The 22,595-nt window shown below is 44.0% G+C and overlaps 1 pseudogene; it reads right to left on the bottom strand.

Annotated features, from left to right (window-relative positions):
- Positions 1-2,955: 2,955 nt before the first annotated feature.
- Positions 2,956-8,105, bottom strand: LOC136480059 (uncharacterized; annotated as a pseudogene).
- Positions 8,106-22,595: the final 14,490 nt, after the last annotated feature.

Genomic DNA, 22,595 nt, shown 5'->3' with positions numbered 1-22,595 from the left:
TGGTACTAGGACAACCTCCAACAAATTTCATGAATATTGGATTCATAAATAATTTATAAAAATTCATACAAGGATCACCTAATTATAAAAGGAAAATCTATAACTACAAATCCATACATGCACTGACCCTCAAATTTTTACCAGAGCTTATACTTGTCAAGAACAGCTCACCACATAAATTTCATAATTTTTGGAGCACAGGAACTCTAGATATAAACTAAACAAGTTTACATACATTAAAAAAACATTTCAAGTTTCATTTTAATTCCTCCAAAAACTCTACTACAAATTCTAATATCATATTTTCATAAATACTACACTTCCTAAGGAACACTACAAAATTTGGTTCACAAATTTTGGATCTCTATAGCTCAACTTATAAACTTTCAAAGTTGCATCCAAAAACAGGAACAAATGAACTAGCCTACTTCACTTCTGTCGCTGATAGGCGGGACCCGCTGGTCAGTGACCCCACATGTCAGTGAAACCGAAGTAGGGCAGCGGCGCTGCTTCAACGCGGTCTAGCCATGGCTCGTCGCCAGTGAGCTCGCCGACGGAGACAAGTGAACCTACGTGATCTACGGAGCAACGCGCATCGAATGACCTAGGCGGTGGCAGTGGAGGTGGGCGGAGCATGCTCGTCGCCGGCCATGGTGGCATGGCGGCGCTGCTCAGTGGTGCGCTAGTCATCACTGGCTACGGCGAAGCCAGGCAAGGCGCGCTACAGCATCATGGTGACCATGTGAACCAATCTAGGCGACCTAGGCGGCTTGAGAAGCTTCGAAGAAGCATGGCCACGGCGCGGTGGCATGGAGGTCAGAACGCGGCGGCGTGATTCATCGTGTTCCGCGCCAGCAGGACCACTAACGGAGGTAACATCATAACACAAGCTAATACCCATCCTAACCAAGCTCTAACGCCAACAACCGAAAGAAAAGCGCATGCAAGCCTAGCGGTGGCAAACTTGCCGTGGAGGCGGCCATGGCGGCCGAGGTTCCAGCGAGAGGGGAAAAAGGCAATACGCCCTCACCGAAGCTCAATTGACTCAGCCAATATGTCGAGGCGGTGGAGGTGGACGCGGCGCAGCTCTAGGCGAGATGGAGACAGTGGCGGTGCGGTGGAGTGCACGCGAGGCGACGACGGAGGTGATGTCGTGCTCGGCGGCGAGGCTACACTACTGTGAATGGCGAAGGAGGAAGCAGTGCAAGGCAAAATGGGAGTGTGGGCGTCACGGGTGAGCACTGGGGGTGATAAGGCACGCTTGGGCCTGACACAGCTGCCCTGGGCAGGACGGCGGTGACGTGTGGCCATCCTCACGTCCACGCGGTAGCCAGCTTCTGAAGCCGGTCGGCCACCGAAGAACGAGCAGTTTCAGACATCAACGCCTCGATATAAGCGTGACAGAGCGATTTCAAGGAGAAATTACTCCCGATCCAAAGCGATTCAATGAATGACTCCAAAACAAAAATCGTAGCCCTAAGTACCATCTCAAATTCTTGTTTAGAAATCATGCCCTAATTCTCAACCAAACTCGAGTTATATCACCTCAAAGTGACGCCTGTCAGCACTGTCAGGGTTTATGACTTAGAAAAAATTTGGTAAGTGTGGAAAACAGGGAATTGATGATTCTTGTGAGCTTAATTCAAGCATGTTAGGAGCTAAACCCGTCTATAACCCAAAAATAAAAGTTGTTCCTCTGGCCAAATACTACAACTTTGCTTTAGTGACCACCTCCATACAAGGTCTCTAGCACATAATTCAAACTTGGTCAAACATGCTACATTCAAATGATGGTATACACTTAAACTTTGGCTTAGTGACCAAATTACCCTTAACCATGAATACCAAAGTTGTTCATAATGCTATTTTAAACATGTCTAAGCTATTTGTAAGGTCACACATCATTTCATGCATTGGTTACACATAGAGCTTCTCAGTTAAACACACCTAGCATCACTTAAGTACTTGATTAGTCAAAATGATCTTCATGAACATTGTTCCACTAGTCATCATAAGTGTAGCTAATATGTTTTAGTGACTCACATCCATCACTTACATGTATTCACTCATGATCATATGCATATATACAGGGAAACACAAAATAACAAGCAATGTTGCAAATGTTTCAATCACATGTTTTAATTGTAAAAGCTTAAATATGAATGCTTGATGCTCATGCTCATGTAATGCAAGTCAATTTATGCAAGGCTAACACCTAGGGTGTTACACCTTCAGTCGGTAGGGGGCGGGTTCACCGAAGGGCTAAGCGATGCGGAGACCTAGCAGTTGGAGGATAAGGTGGTGGACGCAACGAAGAAGCTAGCCAGCGATATAGACCTGTTCGGTGAGATAGACGGTGAATGATGTGCACACGCCTATGCAACGCGTGTAGCAAGTTTTGTGGCCCGATCTTCTCGTAGGATCCGCGAACTTGATAACTTGTCACTGCATGACCTGGTGAAGAGGCAGTGCACCGCGAGGCTGTCCACGCGACGAACTACCGAGACAATCACCCTTCCACGTACCGACGAAATAGCCCATGCAATCACGCCCTATAGACATGAAGGCACGAACTGGGTGAACCGCAGTTCGGCGTTCTACAACTCCCTCAGGAATCGAAAGAACAAGTTTGCAAGCCTCTCAAGACTCACGCATAAACAAAACTCCACGAGTTTGTGTATTCTGAATTCAGCTCATCAAGGTCTGACCTTTCATTGTCTAGTACAAGATATATATAGGGATAGGGACGTTCAGCTTGGAGTAAATGGCAGCATGCGCATGCACCAGTGGATTTCATGGCTGGTTCGCGCGTCTTTCAGCTTCTGATAGCAGTTACTAAAATGAGCATAACTCTTTATTGGGAAGTCCAAATAATGAGCCGTTTGATGGGCTGGAAAGTAGACTTGAAGACGCTTCCATCCACATATAGAACACCGTCTAACTCCTTGTATTCTGTCCGCGGTGATGCTTGGAATTCGTACCATGTATCAGTCATCTAGCTTCTGGTTGCATTTCCATGTAAAGGTGATGAACCACCATTTTATTCTTGCACACCATAGGCTTCTTGGTTCAAATGTCCAGAGGCTTGAATCCATCTTCATCCCATGCTGGTTCATACACTCCATCATTCCTAAGGACATTGGAACAAGAACTCAAAAGCATAGGCTCATTCAACATAAACTGATTATTAAACATAAGGTTAGCGTTCACCTGAGAATGAATTTCCTTCTCCAATTGTTTAGCTCTACTTCTTGTAATTGGACCAGCTTTATCAAGTGGAGTTTCATTTGAAGATGAGTGAATGCTAGGAATGTCCTCATTAGCCTCCCCCTCTTGAGAAGGAGTTGTCCTCGACTCAGGCTCACCAACAAATGGAAGCAAGTCTTTGAAATTGAATGTTCTCACATTGGAATATTCAGGTGGCAGCTCAATTTTGTAAGCATTATCATTTATCTTGTGTAAAACCTTGAACGGACCATCATCCCTAGGAGATAACTTACTCTTGCGCTGTTGGGGAAATCGATCCTTGCGTAGATGCAACCACACGAGGTCTCTGGGCTGGAATGTAACCTTCTTCTTACCTTTGTTCGCTTGCTTTGCATATTGTGCTGATTTCTTCTCGATATTCCTTCTTGTCTCATCATGTAGCTTCTTGAGAAAATCTGATCTCTTTGCTGCATCCAAGTTAACTTGTTCCTGTAATGGTAAAGGCAAAAGATCCATGGGAGTATGCGGTTTAAACCCATAAACAATTTCAAATGGACAAAAGTTTGTTGTGGAATGGACTGCCCTGTTATAAGCAAATTCAACATGTGGAAGGCAGTCTTCCCACTGCTTCAAATTCTTTTTCAACACAGCACGCAACATGGTGGACAAGGTACGGTTGACAACTTCAGTTTGCCCATCGGTTTGCGGATGACAAGTGGTGGAAAATAACAACTTTGTACCAAGTTTAGCCCATAATGTCTTCCAAAAATAGCTTAGAAATTTTGTATCCCGATCTGAAACAATAGTCCTTGGTACTCCATGTAAACGAACGATCTCCCTGAAAAACAAATCAGCAATGTGTGAAGCATCGTCGTTCTTATGACATGGAATAAAATGTGCCATTTTAGAGAATCGGTCAACAACAACAAAGATAGAATCCCTCCCCCTCTGAGACCGAGGTAACCCCAAAATAAAATCCATGGATATATCTTCCCAAGGTACATTCGGAACTGGTAATGGAGTATAAAGACCATGGGGATTAAGGCGGGACTTAGCTTTCAAGCAGATTATGCAGCGTGCAACATGTCGCTGGACATCACGTCGCATATGTGGCCAAAAGAAATGATCGGAGAGCATGTCCAATGTCTTTTTGATGCCAAAATGACCAGCTAAGCCACCAGCATGTGCTTCCTGCAAAAGAAACGGACGAATCGAGCAGGCTGGAATGCATAGTTTGTTAGTGCGAAATAAAAAACCATCATGCACATAATACTTGTCCTAGCCTTTTCCAGCAATGCAATGAGAAAAAGGTTCTTTAAAATCAGAATCAGCTGCATAGAGTGTTTTAATGGATTCCAAACCAAGCACTTTTGTATCTAATTGTGTAACCAAACCACATCTCCGTGATAAGGCATCGGCAACAATGTTATCTTTTCCACGCTTATGTTTTACAACATAGGGAAATGTTTCAATGAATTCAATCCATTTAGCATGTCTACGGTTCAGTTTGCCTTGACTTTTTAGATATTTCAAAGCTTCATGATCAGAATGGATGACAAATTCTTTAGGTAACAAATAATGTTGCCAAACTTCCAAAACTCGAACTAAGGCATAAAGCTCTTTATCATAGACAGAGTAATTCAGATGCGGACCATTCAACTTTTCAAAAAAGTAGGCAACAGGTTTACCTTCTTGAAGTAGTACACCTCCTATGCCAATACCACTTGCATCACATTCGATCTCAAATGTCTTACCAAAATCAGGAAGTTGTAGCAGCGGTGCTTCACAAAGCTTTGTTTTCAGCTCATTGAAGGCTTGGTCTTGTTCATTACCCCACTTGAATGGAACATCCTTCTTTGTCAAATTGTTGAGGGGTGCAGCGATGGTGCTGAAATCTTTAACAAAACGCCTGTAAAAACCTGCAAGACCATGAAAACTTCGAACTTGACTCACATTTGTAGGTGTAGGCCAATCCTTTATTGCTTTAACCTTTTCTTCATCAACCTGAATACCATCTGCGGAAACAACAAAGCCAAGGAAAACAACACGGTCTGTGCAAAAGGTGCACTTAGCAATGTTGCCATACAATTTCTCTTCCCTCAAAACAGCAAGTACTTGACGGATTGATCAAGATGTTCATCAAATGATTTGCTATAGATCAGAATATCATCAAAATAAACAACTACAAACTTGCCAATGAAAGCTCGTAAAACATGGTTCATTAAGCGCATAAAAGTTGAAGGAGCATTTGTCAAGCCAAATGGCATCACAAGCCATTCATAGAGACCAATTTTAGTTTTAAACGCTGTTTTCCATTCATCACCAAGTTTCATGCGGATTTGATGATAGCCACTACGCAAATCAATCTTGGTGAAAATGATGGAACCACTCAATTCATCTAACATGTCATCAAGTCGTGGAATGGGATGGCGATATCGAATAGTTATAGCATTGATAGCACGACAATCAACACACATGCGCCAAGAGCCATCTTTCTTTGGAACTAAAAGAACGGGAACAGCACATGGTGATAAGGATTCACGAACATACCCTTTGTCCAAAAGCTCTTTTACCTGTCGCTGAATTTCCTTTGTCTCTGTGGGATTGGTGTGGTAGGCTGGACGATTTGGAAGAGAAGCACCTGGTACCAAATCAATTTGATGCTCAATTCCACGGAGTGGAGGAAGTCCAGCTGGTATCTCATCGGGAAAAACATCTTCGAAGTCCTGTAAGAGATCAAGAACAACACTAGGCAGCGATGAAGGTAAATCGTTAGTTGAAAGTAAGACCTCCTTGTGCAAGAGCACAAAGAATGGGGCTGTGGTGTTTCTCACTTCTCTCATATCACTCTTGCTCACAAAGAGACACTCAGTGTGGTGTGGCTGTTTAGGATTGGCATGAGTCTTTATGTGGCTGGATGGGTTAGAACTCTCTCCCTTACTTGTGTTGGGGATCTCACTCAATTTTCTTTTGTCAGATTCCTCTCTTTTCTTGCGAGCCATATCTGAAGCATGTATCTCCTCTGGAGATAATGGAATAAGAACCACCTTCTTGTCATTGTGAATGAAAGTGTGTTTGTTAGACCGTCCAAAATGCACCAAGTCCACATCAAATTGCCAGGGCCGACCAAGCAGCAAATGGCATGCTTGCATGGGGACAATATCACAATCCACCTCTCCATGATAATCACCAATGGAAAATGACAAACAAATCATGGCTGAAACCTTAACTGTCCCAGAATTATTCAACCATTGCATATGGTATGGATGTGGATGGCGACGTGGCTGCAAGCCAAGCTTCTCAACAAGCAAAGCACTAACAATATTATTGCAACTCCCACCATCTATGATGAAACGGCACACTTGTCCTTTCACTTTGCATCTGGATTGAAACAAATTATGGTGTTGTCCTTGTTCAACAGCAACAAATTGAGTGGAAAGAACTCGCCTCACCACCAAAGAAGGAGATGGTGTGTTCATTATAGAACGTGTCAAATCAGGAAAATCAGCAAGCAACTCATCAAAATCATCACTAGTAATCTCGTCGAAAGATGGAGAAACAACATCTTGTAATAGGTCATTGTGAGCAAAAGTTGGAATAGGTTGAATGGCTAAACAATTTAGACCTAGCTCAAATGTACCATCCTCTGCTGAATACTCACAAGTGTTAAGATTAAGATCTGCAAATACATTGTTAAACTCGTCCTCCTCTTCACTTTGGGAATCATAAGAACCATCAGCAAGTGCAATAATAGTACGACGATTGGGACATTCAGCTTGCTTATGCCCATGACCACCACACTTAAAACACTCAATCTTGCTTGTCTTGCGTTGGGTGGCTGCAGTAGAAGAAGTGGGCTGACTTGAACTCACAGCTTTACCTTTCACATCCAATTGTTTGGAAGAAGTTGGAAGATATCTATTTGCTCCACGAGATGAGGATTTGGGCGTTGCAGCTCCTTGCTGTTGGAATTGAGGCGTGACATCCCCTTGCTGTTGGGAATGACGCCATGAAGCATTGTATTTGTAAGACGTAGCAATTTGCCTTTCAGCCCTCTTTGCAAAATGAACCAACTCGGTGAGACATGTGTAGGTTGTCATATCCACTTTATCAGCAATGGGTTTATTGAGGCCAACTAGAAACCGAGCCATTGTGGATTCCTCATCTTCAGTTATCCCTGTACGAAGTACACACATTTCCAATTCTTGAAAATATTCATCAACAGTATGAGTACCTTGCACAAGACGTTTTAGCTTCAAATGTAGATCACGAGAGTAATATGCTGGAACAAAACGACGTCGCATTTCTCTCTTCATGTCTTCCCAAGTTATATGAACATGCCCAACTCTCTGATATTCAGTACGGACCTGATTCCACCAAGTTATGGCATAGCCTTTAAACTCAATGGCTGCAAGCTTTGCCTTCTTTTCAGCAAAGTATTCATACAAATCAAATATTTGTTCCACCTTGGTCTCCCATTCAAAATAAGCATCAGCATTCTCCTGTCCGCTGAAAGGGGGAATAGACACTTTCATGTTTCTTAAACCATCATCATTACGACGATGATGGCGGTCACGATAACCATGATGGCCACCACCATGTCGATGATCATCCATGTTGGACAACATATCATCATCACCATCATAATCTCTTCCTCCAACTAGAATGCGCCGAGCATGACCAAAACCATGGCCAAACCCACCACGTCCATGTCCATGACCAGCAGCACGACGTGGTGCCTCGTTATCCTCATTGTCATCATCCTCATTTGGTGGTGGTTCTCTATGAGGCATGTTCAATTGGAGAGTTTGTAGTTGTTGCATCAAATCATTCATTTGTGTACACAGCTCCTGGAATTCCTCCACCGAAACAGCGGCACCATCTCCACGTCCTGCCATATTAGTAGAGGGGAAAAAGGACAATATATATGTGGAATATATGTGGAATCACTCCCTCACCACTTGCTGAACAAGTTCTTTCTCTTCCTGGAAAGGGCAAGAACCAGGGCTGCAATCTGTAGTGGAAGAGTGAAGAGACTACGGTGCAACAGCTCACGGTGCTTTTAAGTGGAGCTTGGTGGGGTAATATGTAAATGGAATGCGCTAAAATGTAGTAATGCAAAACCGAATAATAATCCAAGAACTCAAGTCTAAGTTGCTGAATATAAAGGAAAAGATGCTCAAAGAAAGGAACAAGATGTAGGAAGTGGATAGATGAACACCAATTGCACCAACCGAAACTTGTTGCTGCCCAAACCCCTTTGTGGTGTGCTGAACACAATTCTCTTTTACTTCTTTTCTTTCCCTTTTTTTTGAACAAGAACTCGTTGTTTTCAGTCCTTCTTTTGACCCATATACATCTTTTCTTTTAACCTTTGTGAGAAACGCAGCACAACTTTCAACTAAAGGGGCACATAAGGATCAACTAAGATGGACGGCGCAGCACAAAAACAAGAAACTCACGTGGGGAATTTGTGGCGGGTAGAAAACAAGGGTGGAACGGGTGGGTTTTTTTTTGATTTATATATATGCAGCAAGCAATGACGATCAGAACAAGGGTGGGATGGGTGGGTACATGCAGCAAGCGATTTGATGATTAGAACAATGATAACAACTAGAATGATGTGGAAAAGAAAAATTCAGCAACTAGACAAATCTTAAAGGATTAAAACTCGATAAAGCAAACTACAAAATTAGTAGCACGTATGAATTTGGGCTGTAGGTTTTCTTTTTTGGCTATTAGTGGACAGTAGGTATATAAACTCTATCCTACCAAAAACAAGAACAATCCTAACGAGTAAACAGAGGCTCTGGTACCAGATGATGTGCACACGCCTATGCAACGCGTGTAGCAAGTTTTGTGGCCCGATCTTCTCGTAGGATCCGCGAACTTGATAACTTGGCGCTGCGTGACCTGGTGAAGAGGCAGTGCACCACGAGGCTATCCACGCGACGAACTACCGAGACAATCACCCTTCCACGTACCGACGAAACAGCCCACGCAATCACGCCCTATAGACGTGAAGGCATGAACTGGGTGAACCGCAGTTCGGCGTTCTACAACTCCCTCAGGAATCGAAAGAACAAGTTTGCAAGCCTCTCAAGACTCACGCATAAACAAAACTCCACGAGTTTGTGTATTCTGAATTCAGCTCATCAAGGTCTGACCTTTCATTGTCTAGTACAAGATATATATAGGGATAGGGACGTTCAACTTGGAGTAAATGGCAGCATGCGCATGCACCAGTGGATTTCGTGGCTGGTTCGCGCGTCTTTCAGCTTCTGATAGCAGTTACTAAAATGAGCATAACTCTTTATTGGGAAGTCCAAATAATGAGCCGTTTGATGGGCTGGAAAGTAGACTTGAAGACGCTTCCATCCACATATAGAACACCGTATAACTCCTTGTATTCTGTCCGCGATGATGCTTGGAATTCGTACCATGTATCAGTCATCTAGCTTCTGGTTGCATTTCCATGTAAAGGTGATGAACCACCATTTTATTCTTGCACACCATAGGCTTCTTGGTTCAAATGTCCAGAGGCTTGAATCCATCTTCATCCCATGCTGGTTCATACACTCCATCATTCCTAAGGACATTGGAACAAGAACTCAAAAGCATAGGCTCATTCAGCATAAACTGATTATTAAACATAAGGTTAGCGTTCACCTGAGAATGAATTTCCTTCTCCAATTGTTTAGCTTTACTTCTTGTAATTGGACAAGCTTTATCAAGTGGAGTTTCATTTGAAGATGAGTGAATGCTAGGAATGTCCTCATTAGTGAAGGCGAAGCTCGATGATCTGCTTAGAGATTGTCATCTGTAATATCTTGATAGTGTAGTTAGAATGCACGAAAGAGCAAAAAACAATTATGTATGTGAGGAATGTTACAAGGTGCATGTGTATGCAGTTTGCTTGTATTTTCGGTGAAAAAATCCTCGTATTGTTGACCATGATGTATTTATACAGAGTATAAGTAGAATCCGAGTAGTTAGTTCGCTACTGACCCCTATGGCCTCAGCTAGCCCATAGTCCATAACATCGAGCGTGGAGCCCGTGCATGTGTAGGAGGAACAGGCGTGACCAAGGAACCACAGCCGACCACCCATAACGTAGAGTGCAGAGCCCATAGCACGTGTAGGGAGAGATCGGAGACTGGGTCTTCTCCATAGAGAATAGAGCGAAACATGTGCTGCTTGGCGATTGTCAAAATAACTTGGAGATATATGTAGTATAAGTGGCGTCCGAGCCGTTAGTTCTGTACTGAGCTCTCGGCCTTGGCTAGCCCATAGTCCATAACATCGAGCGCAGAGCCCAGGGATGTGTAGGAGGAACAAGCATGACCAAAGGAACCACAGCCAACCACCCATAATGCAGAGCACGGAGCTCGTGGCACATGTAGGGAGAGATCAGAAACTAGGTTGTCTCCTAAGAGAATAGAACAAAACATACGCTGCTCGCTGATCGATGAAACATCTTGTAGATTTGGAGTAAAGTGTTCAGCGAGTTGGAGAGAACGTGTGGCGAAATACGTTGGCGAGTTGGAGGAAATGTATTCAGCGCTTTGGAGAAAATGTGTTCGGTGATTTGGAGAAAAGTACTCGGCGATTTTGGTGAAAACTTATTCGACGATTTTTGGCCAAAATGTGTGGGCGATTTGGAGAAATCGTTCGGCGATTTGGAGAAATCTCTTCGGTGATAACGTTGGAGATTTGGAGAAACGTGGTCGGCGCAGTTATGGCTATTTCGTATTGGAGTTCATTATGGAGTAGCATAGAGCTCGGCGACCGTAAGTGGGGGTTAAACCACAATGGAGAAAAAGTGGAGACAAGTTATGGAGACCAAAACTTTATTCAACATAAAGTGGGGAGTACATATCTGGAGTGTTTCATGTATAGAAACGTATAAGGTGCTCGATGTGCAATGAGTTGGGAACATCGATTCCATCTAAGTCACATAGGCGATAAGACCCTAGTCGGGTGACCTCTTTGACGATGTAAGGCCCTTCCCAAGGGGTGGAAAGCTTGTGCATCCCTTCAGTTTTTTGTTTTCTATGGAGAACGAGGTCACCGACAGCAAATGAATGACCTTTGATGTTGCAGTTGTAGTACCTCCACAAGCCTTCCAGATATTTGGCTGTGCGGACGTAGGTGATTAGGCATTCTTCCTCGGCCCTATCGACATCCTCTGTCCGAATAGCTATAGCCTACTCTTCATCAAAGTTTTCCACTCTAGGTGCTCGGAAGGCAATATCCATTAGTAGTATGGCTTCTGAGCCATAGACCAAGAAGTATGGAGACACACCGGTGCTACGAGTAGCTTGAGTATGCAGTCCCTAGACTACAGCTGGTAGCTCCTTGAGCCATCTGCCCAGGTGCTTTTCTTCTTTCTGATATAGTCTCTTTTTTAGGGCATCAAGGATCATGCCATTCGCCCATTCGACCTAGCCGTTGGCTCTAGGATGAGCAATGGAGACGTATTTGATGGAGATGCAACGGTCTTCGCAGAAGTCCCAAAAGTGATGGCCAGTAAATGTAGTTCTAAGGTCGGTGATGATGCTGTTCGGGAGACCGAATCTGTGGATGATATCTTCGAAGAGCTTGACTGCTTTCTTTGTAGTAGCCGAGATGAGCGGTTTATACTCAATCCACTTGGAGAACTTATCAATGGCGATGTATATGTACCAGAAGCCACCTGGCGCTGGCTTGAAAAGCCCAATCATATCCAGTCCCTAGCATGCGAAGGGCCAGGAAGCTGGGATGGTTTGCAGCTCTTGTGTCGGCACATGTATTTGCTTGGCAAAAAATTGGCATCCTTCACAATGTCGTACGAGGTCTTCTGCATCGGAGATGGCTGTGGGCCAGTAGAAACCAGCTCGAAAGGCCTTGCCGACCAGTGTTCTCGAGGCCGCATGGTTGCCATAGGAACCAGAGTGAATTTTGAGAAGTAGCTTCACTCCCTCTTCTTGGGTGATGCATTTCTATAGTATCCCTTCCTTGGTACTTTTCCTCATCAAATTGCCATCTACCAGCACATAATGCTTGCTTCGATGAATTAGGTGTTCGGTTTTAGTTTTGTAGGCGGGTACTTCAGCGCTGGTGAGGTACTTGATGAATTGTTCCCTCCAATTGGCGGCTGGCGAAGGTACCGATAGTACCAGCTGCTCGGTGGGGGAACTTCCTGAACTTCCTTATCTTTGTTAATGGATGGTGACAGGAGATTTTGAACGAAGACCCCTGGTGGGATCATGGCTTGAGAAGAGCCCAACTTGGATAAATGGTCGGTGAGCTAATTTTGGTCACGTACCACGTGGTGGTACTCGATGCCATAGAATTTTCCTTCAAGTTTCTTGATTTTGGCGCAATATGCATCCATCTTCTTGCTGGAGCAAGACCAGTCTTTGTTAAGCTAGTTGATGACCAGCGTGGAGTCTCCATATACCATGAGGCATTTGACGCTGAGCTCAATGGCTATACGAAGCCCGTGGAGACATGCTTCATATTCGGTGGCGTTGTTGGAGGCCGGAAAGTGTATCCGGAGAACGTATCGGAGCTTATCCTTGGTCGACATAATGAACAGAATGCCCGCACTAGCAGCATTGATGTTAAGGGTGCCATCGAAGTACATCAACCAGTGCTCGGGGTAGGTGGCGGCAATGGGCTCTTGGATCTCGGTCCACTCAGCGATGAAATCAGCAAGTGCCTAAGACTTGATCGTAGGCATGCTTCTGAATTTAATGGAGTAAGTGCCGAGCTCGACAGCCCACTTGATGATATGGCCGTTGGCCTCTTTGTTACAGAAGATGTCCCCTAGAGGGAACTCGGTAACCACGGTGATCTTGTAATATTCGAAGTAGTGGCGGAGCTTACGCGATGTAATCAAGATGGCGTATAGCAGCTTTTGGACCTGAGGACAATGAGTTTTGGGCTTGTTAAGGACCTTGCTGATGAAGTATACCAGACATTGCGCATTATAGGTGTGCCTAGCCTCCTCACGTTCGACCACGATGGCAGTGCTGATGACACAGGAAGTAGCAGCGATGTAGATTAGGAGAGTTTCGTCTGGCTGTGGTGCCATCATGATCAGAGGCTTTGTTAGGAACACCTTGAGCTGCTCAAAAGTTGTATCTGCCTCTTCTGACTAGGAAAAGCGCTTGGAGGCCTTGAGGAATTTGAAGAACGGTAGTCCTTTTTCGCCGAGGCGCGATATGAAGCGACTTAAAGTAGCCATGCAACCTGTAAGTTTCTATATATCCTTGATGCATGTTGGCCATTTCATGTTGGTGATGGCGAAGACCTTGTCAGGGTTGGGTTCGATGCCACGAGCACTGACGATGTAGCCCAGCAGTATACCAGATGGAACTCCAAAGATGCATTTTGAAGGGTTCAACTTCCATCGGTACTTTTTTAGGTTGGCGAACATTTCTTTGAGGTGGGCAATAAGATTGTTGGTAGTCTTGGACTTGATGACCACATCATCAATGTAAGCTTCGACGTTGCGGCCGATCTATTGATCGAGGCACATCTGGATGGCCCTTTGATAGGTCACCCCAGCATTCTTGAGACCGAAGGACATGGTAGTGTAGCAGTATGCATCGAAGGGCATGATGAATGTCATCTTGATCTGGTCTTCTTCCTTGAGGGAGATCTGGTGATAGCCAGAGTAACAGTTAAGGAAGGAGAGCAGTTCATAGCCGGCGGTGGAGTCTACAACCTCGTCTATCCGAGGCAAGCTGAAGGGGTCTTTAGGGCAGTGTTTGTTAAGGTCAGTATAATCAACACGCATTCTCCATTATTTATTCTTTTTTCGAATGAGAACAGGGTTTGCTAACCACTAAGGATGATACACTTCTTTTATAAATCTGGTAGCTAAGAGCTATTTTATTTCTACCCTAATAGCCTCCTTGTCTGGCACAAATCAACGGAGTTTCTGCTTGATTGGTTTGGTCTTGGGTGAGACATTCAAGGAGTTCTCAATCTTCTCCTATGGTACCCCCGGCATATCTATAGGTTTCCAAGCAAACACATCAGTGTTGGCATGTAGGAAGGAGACGAGCACGCTTTTCTATTTGGGGTCAAGGTGAGCCCCAATTTTCATGGTCTTGGAGGGGTCATTGAGGCCGAGGTCGACCTCCTTTATTTCCTTAGACTTGGCGAAGGCACGGGGAGGCTCTAGCTCTAGGATCTCCATGTTGTCGGGGGGCAACGTTTTGGCTTTGGTGACCACGCTAGCCATCTAGATGGAGAGGTCGATGGCTTCGGCGAGAGTGAGACTCTCTGTCTCATAGGTGTAGGCAATGGAGAGGTTGGCCCGCAGGGCCAGAACTCCTACAGGCGAAGGCATCTTCAACACCAAATACGTGTAGTGTGGTACAACCATGAACTTGGCCAGAGATAGCCAACCAAGTATGGCGTGGTAGGCGGTGTTGAAGTCGACGATGTAGAAGTTGATGTGTTTGATGCGGTAGTTGCTTGCTGTGCCGAACTGTACTCTTAGTGTGATCTCTCCAAGCGGTTTGGAGGTCCTACCAGGTACCACACCCTAAAACGAGGAGTCGGAGGGTGTGAGATCTGATAGCTTGAGGCCCAGCTCCTTTAGGGCTCCGACGAAGAGGAGATTCAGAGCGCTCCCACCGTCGATGAGCACCTTTCTAAAAACACCTTCTGGATGGTTGCGTCAAGGACGAGGGGGAAATGCCCTGTGTAGGGGATGTCCACCCACTGGTTGGCCCTACTGAAGGTGATGGGGACCTCAAACTATGGGCGATAGCTGGGGTTGGTGGTGGCATATTCCGTAGTGATGGAGAGCACCCGCCGTGCGGTGAGTTTCCATTCTCTTCTACTCTCGGTGGAGGCGAGGCCCTCGAAGATGGTGGCGACCACCTTGTCATGGTCCTAGAAGGCATTGTTGTGGCCCCTTGGTGGTCGGCGGTCTCTGGCTCCATCGTTGGCGTCGTCTTCTAGCTTTTTGTCCTGAAACTCTTTAGCCAAGCCGAGGCAGTTCTTCATCTTTTGTTTGGCGTTCTTATGAAGAGGGCACAGGCCATTGAGGATCTTTTGGTACTATTCATCATAGTTGCGCTTGGCGTGAGGTTGACTAACAGCGGCAATGATGTGGTCTGGTCAGCAGCAGCTATCGCAGAACTGACCAATTTATAAGAGTACAAGTACGATGGCAGCCCGCAAGTGGTCGTACTGTCATACTTGAACCCATATAAACCCGGTAGTCCGTCGAGTACCACGACGGGTCTCAATAAACGATTTACAACAACCAAGATCGTACATGATTCAACATACATGCCACATATTACATAAAGTTCACAAATACATTTCATTATCAGAGTACAAATAAAAGTTATTACAAACCGAGTTTGATAGATAAAGCGGAAGCAAATAAGTTCGAAAATAAAGTTTCCAACATAGTTTGATACAGTGCCAAGTAGGATCACGGTCCACAAAAGCAAAGATAGGGATTAATAAAGAAGCCTGCCCAAGGCTTACTCCTCATCCACGGCATGATAGAAGCAACTCTTGCAATAACCATGATACACAGTGCCATCTGCAACAATGGGAAATAAAACCCTGAGTACGAGAAGGTACTCAGCTAGACTTACCCATCATAAACCAGAAATAGAATGACTCCAAGGATTATGCAAGGCTATATAAGTGGAGATAACTTGACAACATTTTGCATAAAGGCAATTAACTTAGTCGTACAATTCGAATTCCTTTAACAAGTTAATTATAACTATCCATTTCTAGATTAGCAACTATCCTATGCCAAACATGTGGTATATCATTTAAAAGCATACAATAGTAACCATAGCAGGTATTGTACTTCCATATTCATTCGAACCATCATGTTCCATAACACAGTTACTATGATGTTGGGACTAGCCAAGTTTCTCACTATCCGGGAGAGACGGCGATTCGAATCGATTTCAACCAGCTGGGAATTTATTCCTAACACAAACCCAGGCATACCGCGCGAAGGCAGCCTTAGGTCACCTTTGGTACAACTGAAGTCTACATTTCGCGGGTTCATACTGCGCCGCACAATCTGGAACACCAGATGCTAGGACGTTCAGGCCTAGCCTGCCCTTGGGCTCAGTCTGGTCATTCCCCAGAAGGAGCGCACAACAAAACGGGTCCCGGCCTGAGTTGAATTACTCAGCTTCGCGGTCAGAACGAGTTATCCGGCCAACTAAGTGAGAGGCATGCGTTCAATCTTGTCAGAAGCGCCAACAACGGTACAGTCCTTAATCGACACAGACGGAGATAGATCCACACCCAAGACCTCCATGTCTTGTTGCTTCTCTATCGTCATCCCGTCCGATCTCGATTTTCTTTTACCCCATGGTTCTGTTCCACGATAGCAAATATAGCCAACCGTGCTCCGGTATCCACCTATATCTCGCAGGTGACAGGACATCACCCGACTTCTACCAGTCTAAGCATGGCTAAGCATATATTCGATCCTGGACCTATACCGGTTAAAGGTGTAATATCTGGACAAGGAATGTATATGCATCAAGTGGTTTCATTCAACTCTTATAACCTAGTGCATCAATCATAAGTACTTAAGTAATCATTTGTAAAATACTGGGAGACTTAGAATGCTCCGGGGCTTGCCTCGTAGAAAGGAAGTGGGGCGGTGGTTAGGACACTCCGAAAGCTCTTTAGGATTCTGCTCCACGCCTTCGGGAGCTATGGCTTGAGGATTCTCCTGCTGGTCCCCTTCCTCTGCTTCGTCGAATTCCAGCAACGTTATCTCTTCCTCCGATCCTAGATGCATGAATATGGCATAAGGTATTGCAAATGCATACATGCGTACAAGTACAGCATGATGAATGCATTCATGTGAGTATTCGTAACAGCATGGTATTAACAAGTGCATCATGTTTATTGAGTAGGTGCATATCTCTTCTCGATTATTTAATTAACTACTTCCACAATGCATCTACTATATCACAAAACAGCAGCTACTTGTTTTACTCATAACTGGAGTTCTATTAATCCAAATGCAGTGATCCAGGACTTTCTGGAAAGCTTATCAAATTATCTACAACTTTGTTATTAACCATTTTTACAGCAAACATCATTCTTATCATGCAACTTATCAAACTACAGAACCTGTCCGGAACCCTTTTAAATTTGCATTTTAAAGCAACAATACTCCTACTTTATGTAATCACTCAAATTTTGACAACATAAAGCCTACCAACAGTTTAAGCATACCAAATACATTCAAGACAATATAATGGTGAAGCCCAAACTATTTATTTAAGTGCCTTTATTATTTTATTTAGATATTTAGGTTAAATAATAAACATATATCAAATTGCATCATAAATTCTTAAAACTTTACAGTGCCTTACTAATGCTATCAAAGGACTACTTTAAAAGTTTCATGCCATTTTATTCAATAAAACACTCTATACAAAAATGACAAGACAGAAAGGCTTAAAGTAGCATAAATAGAAAACCCTAGTGAAAAGTGTCAAGCAATAGATTTCCTATTTTTCTTAGCATCCTTATGGTACTACAATATCCCCCAACAAATTTCAGGAATAATGGATTCACAAATAATTTATAAAAATTCATACAAGGATTCACTATTTATAAAAGAAAAATCTATAACTACAAATCTACACATGCACTGATCCTCAAATTTTTACCAGAGCTCATATACATTAAGACTAGCTTACCACAAAAATTTCATAATTTTTGGAGCACAGGAACTCTAGATATAAAATAAACAAGTTTGCATGCATTCAAAAACACATTTCAAATCTCCATTTAAATCTCCCAAAATTTCTACTATAAATGTCAAGAATATATTTTTCTTAAATACTACACTTCCTAAGGAACACTACCAAATTTATTACACAATTTTTGAAGCTACCAAACTGGAGATCTAAAAATTACAAAACACACTCAAATCTGAATTCAAAATGAACTAGCTTTCAAATACAGAGTCACTGACCGGTGGGACCCGCTGCCAGAGGACCCCACATGTCATCGAGACAAGAACAGAGCAGGCGGCGCTACTCTACTGGCGCGGCCAGAGCTCGCCAACGGCGAACTTGCCAGCGGTGACATCATCACACAATGATCTACTCGACCTCGCGCACACAATGCACTACTTGGTGGGACCTCTTGTCGGAGCTAGCGACTATGGCGGCATCAATGGCGGGGTGAAGGTGTGGGTCGACGGCGTTACGCTGGTGGAAGCCACGATGACTCAATCAAATGCACGTACAAGCATCTACGGGCTATGGGAAACCTAGCGCATCAACTAGCATGGCAAGATGTGGACGGTGGTGGCATGACCACGACGACGGGGTTGGCGGCGGAGCTCTGGCGAGGCTGTGTGTGGGGCTGAAGCTTACCGAGCACCGGCAGCAGGCACGGGTGGGTGCGGTGAGCTGCTGGGGTGGTGGTGGAGGGCTACGGTGGTGATGGAGGAGCTAGGCGCGAGCTGGCGCATTCAACGGTGATGGCGGGCTCTCGGCGCCGAGGCTGCAGCTGCTGCGGGCGAGTGGACAGTGAAGGAGGAGCCGAGAATGCGAAACTAAGGGCGTGGACAGGAGCGGGCGGGTGCTGGGGTGATAATGCCGGGCTCAGGCGTGTTGTGGCCTACGCAGTCAAGGCAACAGCGACGCACGGCCGCCACGAGACTCCACATGGTGTGCGGACACTAACGCCAGTCGGCCACTATGCCGAGTGATTCAGTTCGTTCAGACTCGTGACATGATGCCTGACAGCGGGTTTACATGACGATGCATTTGCTAATCCATGGCTCCAACGTGCAAACACTCTAAACCGAAATGGTAAACCTATGTACCAGCTACAATTCTTATTCAAGGATCTAGTTCTAGTTCTCAACCAATATTGAGTAATGTCCTCCCAAAGATCAGCCTATCAGGCTGTCAGTCGATATGACTTAGGAAAAATTTCATAAGTGTTGAAATATTGATTTTACTAATTTTTGTGATCCAATTTCAAACATGTTAGGAGCTGAATCATTCAATGACCCAAAAATAAAAGTTGTTCCTTATAGCAAATACTACAACTTTGCTTTAGTGACCACCTCCATGCAAGGTCTCTAACATCTAGTTCAAACTTGGTCAAACATGTCACATTTAAATGATGACACACTTCAAATCATGGCTTAATGACCTAATTACCCCTAACCATGAATATCAAAGTTGTTCATAATGATACTCTAAACATGTTTAGGCTAATTGCAAGGTCATACAATCATTTCATGTATTAGTCACTCATAGAGCTATTTAGTGTAATCACAAGAAACATGACTTAAGGGCTTGATCATGGGAAATGACATTCATGAACTATGTCCATTTGCCAACCTAAGTATTGCCAATATTTTTTGTGACTCAAATCAACCATCTACATGTATACACTCATGATCATATGCATATACACATGGAGACATGAAATAATGAGAAAAGTTGCATATGTTCAAAGAAACATGCGATAACAAGCAAATGTTGTAGATGTTTCAATCCAATGTTTTAATTGTAAATGCTTGTTTATGAATGCTTGATGATCATGCTCATGTTATACAAGTCAAGTTATGCAAGGCTAACACCCGAGGTGTTACAACCCCTCCCCCTTATAAAAATCTCGTCCCGAGATTTGCAAGACCTACCATTCTTAGAAAAAGGCGGGATAAACTTCTCGTAAATAATCTTCTCTTTCCCACGTAGCATCTTGTTCACTATGATCATTCTACACCACCTTATAGAACTTAATAATCTTACTCCGTGTTACTCTCTCCATCTCCTCTAATACTTGAATTGGCTTTTCTTCATAGGTCAAATCTGATTGAAGCTGCACGTTTGTAACACCCTAGGTGTTTGGCTTCGACTAATTGCATTTCATTTCATAAACATGTGCATCATCTATCTCATCATGCCTTTGTTATTGAAACATGCATATGCAACATTTTTCAAATTGTGTATGTTTCATACTTGAGTGTTGTGAATAGTAATGGTGTAACATGTGAATGCCACCTGAGTTTCTCATACCTTGAAACATGGCAACATGGTAGTAATATGACAAGTATAAAATAACCACAAGGTCATGAAACATGTGAAACATGGAATTGAAACATATGAATGAATTGCTTGTTTTAATTGCTTTATCACATGTGATCTTTAGAAGTGGTATAACAATTTTGTAAAGTGGTTGATCATGGTCTATTACACCTTAACTACACTTAGGTTACTTGTTGGGACATTGTTCATGTAGATCAAAATGACCAAAATGCCCTCAAGTGAAGGTTTGACTAGAATTGACCCTTGGAGTGTCACTGTTTGACTGATTTAAAAGACCCACTTAGAAACCTTGCATGGCTTTACACTCTTTACAAAAGTTGTAGCTAATTTATTAAGGAACAAAAGTTGTTTTATGACCAACTCATGAAAATGTGTGGAACATTCTCAAACATGGCCCACAAGTCACATGTCCATGCTGATTTCATACTTAGCAAATTTTCTAAGTCCTAAAGTGAAGTACAGTTTTGTGTACCAATGTTTGGAGACTTGTATCTCCCTAACAAATAAAGCCAAACCAGCTCGAGCTCCAATGATAAGAGTTGTAGTTCACATATAGATGATCAATTTTGTTAACTATGGCATGATCTAAATCATCACAGTTTAGGAGCAAATCACCGTCAAACTTGCTCTGTCAGTCACCGTCGATGATATTTGAATCATGTTTTCAGAAAACGTTCAGTGAACGTGGCCGACCGGTTCAAAAAGACGATGCCGTGTGGCGCCACCCGTCGCCGCTCACCTAAGCACGCAGGCCACGCACCGTGGATGCCCTGGCATGGCTAGCCGCGTCTTGAAGCCACCCCACGCCTGCCCGACGCACTTGCACGCTCCAGTCTCATTTCTTCGCCTCCACCACGCGCTGCAAGCGAGCTCAAGCAGTTCGCCATTGCCGACCGCGCATCGCCATCATCGTGCACGTTCGCCACCACGAAAATGGGTTGCCCAGTCCGCCTGTAGCCTCGCCGAAGTCTTCTCTACCCTCTCTACCTCACCGTCGGGTCAATCGAGCCTCAGTAAGGGCGAATTTTCGGTTTCCTTCCACCGCCGCCATGGCTGCCCTCGCCGGAGTTGGCGCTCCACGTGGCCAGTGGTCCTCGCGTCCTTGCCATCCCTCCTCTATCTCGTGCTAGGGTCTAGGAGTGCTACCGTAGCTCGTAGGGTTGCCTTATTGGGCTGCGACGCCGTAGCATCGCCGGAGCCGGCCCTGTCGTCGCCGTGGCCATCGCCACCCCCTCTAGCTATGTCAGTAGCTGCAATAAAGGGTTCCCCTAGGTTCGCTCGGGTGAGGCAAACAAGTTGGCGCTGTTGCCGTCACCGGAGAAGCCACCGGCGATGAACTACGTCGCCGTCCGCTCCTTTCCCCTGTCTGTCTCGCTGATGCGCGGGCCCCTCTTGTCAGTCGTCGCGGCTGAGGCGGGAGCCCAGCGTGGGCCACGCCATTGTCTGGGCTGCCCCAGCGTTGCTCGCGGGCCGCCATTTCCTTGGGCTGGCCCAGTAGCTGTGTAGGTTTTTCCATTTTGTTTTGTTTAATTGTTTTTCACAGTTTTGGGTATAGATTCAAAAATGTGTAACTCAAGTTTGGTAGATCCAAATGTGATGGTTCCAATTTTGTTAAGTTCCTGGTCATGTCTAGTATTTAATAAAAATATTATATGAGCCCATGTTTAAGAAATTCTGGATAAATTAAATAGGACTTTGAAATGTGTTTTTGGATACATGCAAATTTGTTTGAATTTTATCTTGAGTTTCTGTGGTCCAAAAATGATGAAATTTTGTGGGTAATCTATTATTGCTTAGTAGAATCTCTGGTTAAAATTTCAGAGCTAGTGCATGTATAGTTTTTGAGTTATAGAATTTCTTTTTATCAATGGATGGATCTTGTGTGAATTTTCATAATTTTTCTATACATCCAGTATAGGTAAAATTTGGTGAGTAAGGTTCTTATGCTAGAATGATGCTAGGAAAAATGTGAAATCTATTGCTTGAGACTTTTCATTAGGGTTTCCTAATTATGCTAAAAATGGACATGCCACTTGTTATTTTGGGATACAGCAAGTTCTGCTTGCTCAATGGCTTTGAAATTTTTATGGTAGTCTATGTGAAGCATGAGATAGCTATTGTAATTTTTGTAGATTTTTATGAATAGTTTTGCTATATATTGCTTTAATCACTTAATTAACTAAATAAATTAGAAAAGGATATTAAATAATTTATTTAGAAGTTGGCACTATACTTTCTAGTGTTTCTGTAGTATGCAAAACATGTTGGTTAACTTGGCTTGGTCAAATTATGCTTTTGTGTCAT

Source organism: Miscanthus floridulus, chromosome 9 (genome assembly GCF_019320115.1).
Source record: "Miscanthus floridulus cultivar M001 chromosome 9, ASM1932011v1, whole genome shotgun sequence".
Classification (NCBI taxonomy): Eukaryota; Viridiplantae; Streptophyta; class Magnoliopsida; order Poales; family Poaceae; genus Miscanthus; species Miscanthus floridulus.
The sequence above is the reverse complement of the archived record's forward strand: the minus strand, read 5'-3'. Positions and strand labels throughout refer to the sequence as shown.